Source organism: Lactuca serriola, chromosome 7, assembly GCF_051521515.1.
Source record: "Lactuca serriola cultivar US96UC23 chromosome 7, Lser_US96UC23_V15, whole genome shotgun sequence".
NCBI classification, from domain to species: Eukaryota; Viridiplantae; Streptophyta; class Magnoliopsida; order Asterales; family Asteraceae; genus Lactuca; species Lactuca serriola.
The window spans coordinates 153,093,684-153,098,536 of NC_136414.1; the positions used below are offsets into that span (position 1 = coordinate 153,093,684).

At 33.5% G+C, this 4,853-nt stretch overlaps 1 pseudogene; it reads right to left on the bottom strand.

The window, feature by feature from the left end:
• Positions 1-3,199: 3,199 nt before the first annotated feature.
• Positions 3,200-4,308, bottom strand: LOC145061118 (transcription factor MYB73 pseudogene; annotated as a pseudogene).
• Positions 4,309-4,853: the final 545 nt, after the last annotated feature.

Sequence of the window (4,853 nt, forward strand, 5' to 3'; positions counted from 1 at the left end):
TTTTAAGAAAATTTGAAATCTGGTCTAGATTTGAGAAAATCTCGATTAGTAATATTTGATTGAGATTAAATCCAATTAACCAGATTAGATTGACCCACCTTAAGATAACAAATATTTTCTTGATTAATTCCTTCTTTCTTAATAACAACAATATAAATCGTCCATGCTGTCACATTTCAGGAGGTTTTGACGTGTTTGATAATCCTTTACAAGAAAACCCAATTTGTCAAATTTAATTGAACATTTTTTGTCACGAATAAAATGGCGAACATAGATAGGATTCTTAATGATATGGGGAGTAATAAGAACATGGATAAAAGATAGAGTAGGATATGGATTAGAACTAAGAAGAATGGAGCCCACATACTTACTAATTGGAATCTTTGAACCATTACCGACTGTTACACAAGAAGATAAAACAATAGTCATGAGTTGAGGTCAATATACTTGCATCCATATGCAAATGAAATGTTGCATTGGAATCCATGTACAATCCACCATTACCAAGTTCATTCAATGACATAGTATTAAACATTTAAGGTATGAAAGTCTCTTGATTCAGAATAATTATAGGTTGATCCATTAAGTGGGTGTTTGGGATAACTTTTAAAAAAAACTTATTAGCTTTTTAGCTTTTTAAAAGGCTAAAAAGCTAAAAAAATGTTTGTCTATTTAAAAGCGTTTTTTAAAACAGCTTTTTGGATGGGAAAAAGTAAAACTTTCAAAAAGCTGGAAAATCCTAGTTTTTTAACTTTTTAACCATTTTACTCCTGAAAAAACAGTTTTATGCATCCAAACATTTTTTAAAATCAGCTTTTCCTAAAAGCTATAAGCTAATAAGCACTTTTTTTAAAAATCACTTTTGACATAAAAAAAAAGATAACTCAAACATACCCTAAACCAAGCCCATGGAGTCATGTCGTTGGACTGGGAGGCAGTAAAGGAAAATCCAATGTAAGGTCCAATAAGCGTTTCATTGTTAGGCTATTAGCTGTTGGGCTAAGCGCTGACAGCTTAGGCGAGTTGTTGTCAAGTAGGTCGGACCTACTTTCCGGTCGGTGGTGTAAGCGAGTCAATGGTGTAGGTGACAGATGTAATAACAGACATCGTTGTTGTTGTGGACTCAGTGTATACATCAACATATCCACATGAAGGGTTGTAAGTGGATCGATATGTAACCGGATAATACAATATGGCTACCATGTGTTCCTAACTAGATTTCCAAAATCGTGATAAATATTGGGCACGTCCGTGAGTGAACAAGAAAATTTTCGACCTCCTAGCCATGACCACTCGTTTTCGACCACCGAGGTTGGATTAATATTGTAGTGAGTGATCAATTGTAAGAACCATGGTTGAGGAAAAAAGATTAGTGTGGTGTGATATTGCGCTTTGATTATGGATTTGTATCAATTGTTGTTCTTCAATAAAATCAAAGATCGGGCTCCAAGAAACGTAAGAAGTGAAGATATATGATGTTTAAGACTTACAATCTAATCAAATGTTGTGTATAACCAAAAATGGTCTATATGACTAAGATTCTTCTATGGAATTGTGGTTTCAATGTTGTCAAGCATATCAGCGATGGTTTTGGTTCTTGAACAATATTCACTTTTGCATATTTGTTATCACAGAAAAATATTTCTAAACTTCTCCAAAACTGACTAGCAATTGTATTTTTCTTCAAAATCATCTATAAGAAAGATTGGAAAATCATCCTATATATCCATAAATTGATAAAAGAGTGTATTCGGTTCCATTCTACAATGTTAGTCTTTTATGTTGGTTCTTCAAGATGATTTGTGACTCCAAATCCAATGCAATGAGTTTATAAAAGGTCATGTCAAGCATCATAATTTAGACAATCTACGTATAGAATAATTTCATATATGAGAAAGAAGGAATTAATTTGGAAGAATAATTTTTATAATTTGAAAATACATTGAATTTGTGAATCCTTCGATCTGAGATGTATGTTGGCTTCTCAGTGAGCATATCATTATGCATTGATGTAGTTAATTCTTGTTTTTAACAATGTAGTTATAAATGCTACTATCATATAGTGTGTAACTTGAAGATAAACACATATAATCAGATACGAAATTCGATCATCTAATTGTTGGAGTGTAATATTGGTTGGCCCCTTAATGACATGAATAAATTTGAGCATGTGGTCGTACCTAAAAGAATCTGACGATCTAATTCATATTCAAAGGTTAAGATGTTGGAGATACGTTTACCGACCCAAGTTAGTAACATTGCTAATGATGCATAAGCTTATTGGGTTACACACAGAATGCAATCAATATTCAAATCAAAAATAACGATTTAAGAGTGACTAATTTGTTAATTTATCATAAATATGATGAATCAGAAAGGTTGAAAGGTTTATTATGTAATTAACATGTTTGGATAATTTCTATATAGTAATTAACATTTTGAGCTTCAAATAAACGGATATAGATTAAAAAATTGTTAATTACTAAAGCCCTTTAAAATACTTAAATGCTCATTGATATAAAATGAAACACACACACACAATTTGTATGATTATTGACCTCCATCATTAAAGTTTCAAGGAGAAAATCATCTTAGAAATATAAAATGAATACACACAAATGACAAAACAGTTGAAGTTGTTTCATAAGTAAAACATGTATCTCTCCACATAAGGTTTAAATAACACCTATCTATATGTAAGGTTTAACTATTAGAAGTTATTAGAATTCATTTTGGCATCTTGAAATTTATTGATCAATTTTTATTCATATGAGATTCTTTTTTTTTTTTTAAGGTTAGTTGGGTATGTTCAAATTTGAAATGGAAAGATATTTATGGGTTTGTATCGTCTTTTTAATACTTTCGTTTTGTTGTGGTTTATCAGAATTTACTCCAAATTTAAAATTTCAAATTAACACTACCCAAAAAGTTAAAGCCTCGGTTTTTCAGGGGTACAATTGTAGTCCCCAATTCCCTAGGGGGTGAAACTGTACTTTTGTCTGACTTCTAAAGAATCCAAGAAAACGTCCAGCCTGGAGCCCCGTGCAGCATCGCGACAGCTAAGCACGGTACAATCAAATCAACCATCAGTACAACTCAACGTACCATCCGTACTACTACTCCACATATTCTAGATCTCTATCACATTTAATAAACGGCATTAACAGAAACTTAACGTCCGTTTTAAATACCATTTAAATTTTCAAAACAAAAAAACTCTATTATCCTCCCAAATTCAAAATGAGTCTTCAACTGTAAAACTAATCTCTTTAATTATCACAAAATTCGTACTTTCTGCAATTCTTCTTCTTCTTCTGCTGCTGATGATTCATGGATTTATGATCCATGTTTTTTCTGTACAATCCCTCATTGATTAATAAAATTTAATCTTAATTAAACCCCATGAGATTTGATTAATTAATTACTTAATTAATTAATCAAGATTTAGTTTTGGTTCGATTCACACTGCATCAACCTTTCTTTCTTCTTCTTCTTCTTCCATGTATTTTCTTACCTCTTTCCTGATCATCTCTTGCATCACTGAAAGAATCTCCGCACCAAACGGCGTCGCTTGATCACGGACTTCGTAACCATACGAACTTGTTCCCGGGGGAGACAGTGTTAACGCCGTCGATGGCGGCGGTTGTAATCCAATCAATCCATAAGAGGTTGTATTGTTTTTTCCGATGGAGAGAAACGGAATATTGTTACCTGAATCGCAGATGTCAGATCCAGAAGGACTGCCAGACATAGACATAGACATAGCGACAGTCACATCAGCACCACCGCTCTCCGACCGCCTCAGCACTCTCGCCGACCGCTCCTCTCCGCCATCGACCGTCGAACTCTTCCGCTTCAAAGTCGAGTTCCAGTGATTCTTCACCGCGTTATCAGTACGTCCATTAAGCAACCTAGCAATCGTCGCCCACTTGTTCCCAAACCGCTTGTGCGCCTCCACGATAACCTTATCTTCCTCCTCCGTAAACGAACGATGCTCAACCTCCGGCGAAAGCTGATTACACCACCGCAAACGGCACGACTTACCAGATCTCCCTGGAATCGACTTGCTAATCAACGTCCAGTTTCGAGCTCCATGCCGCTCAACTAAGTTGCCCAAAAGCTCATCCTCTTCGCTGCTCCATGGTCCCTTGATCCGATCCAAATCACTCCGAGATGATTCCATGAAATGTAGGCCGACAATGGGGGAAAGATGAACAGGAGAAGAGAGGGTTTTGGATTAAATAGAGAAGAAGGGTAACCGAATGAGTCGGTGAAGTTTTGAACAGGTGAGAAGGCGTTATAGTTACGGGGGTTTTGAAGTAGGCGGTTGAAGAAGAAGGAATACAGCTGTAGATATGACACGTGTCGAGATATTAGTGCGTGGGATTATGTCACGAAAATCTCGCCTGTTTTTGTAACTTATCGGGGGAAGTTGGAGGAACAACTTATAACTTACCTATTTTGACTCGTTTACGGTTTTGGAGGTTACTTTATTTCATAAGTTTCCTTTTATTTTATATTTTTAATTTTTAATTTCAATAACATTTTTAAATTACTAATTTTTGTATAAGTGAAATGGTAAATTGTGATAAAATATTATCATTTTATTTTTATTATAGTATTATACGTCATGCTTTATGAATGTCCATGTATATAGCAATCTATATCTTAAAATAGAAACAAAATATTACCCTCTATTTATGTGCATATATATATATATATATATATATATATATATATATATATATATATATATATATATATATATATATATATATATATATATATATATATATATATATATATATATTGTGAATAAACAAGTAAAATAACAAACAAAGTAACAGAGGAAA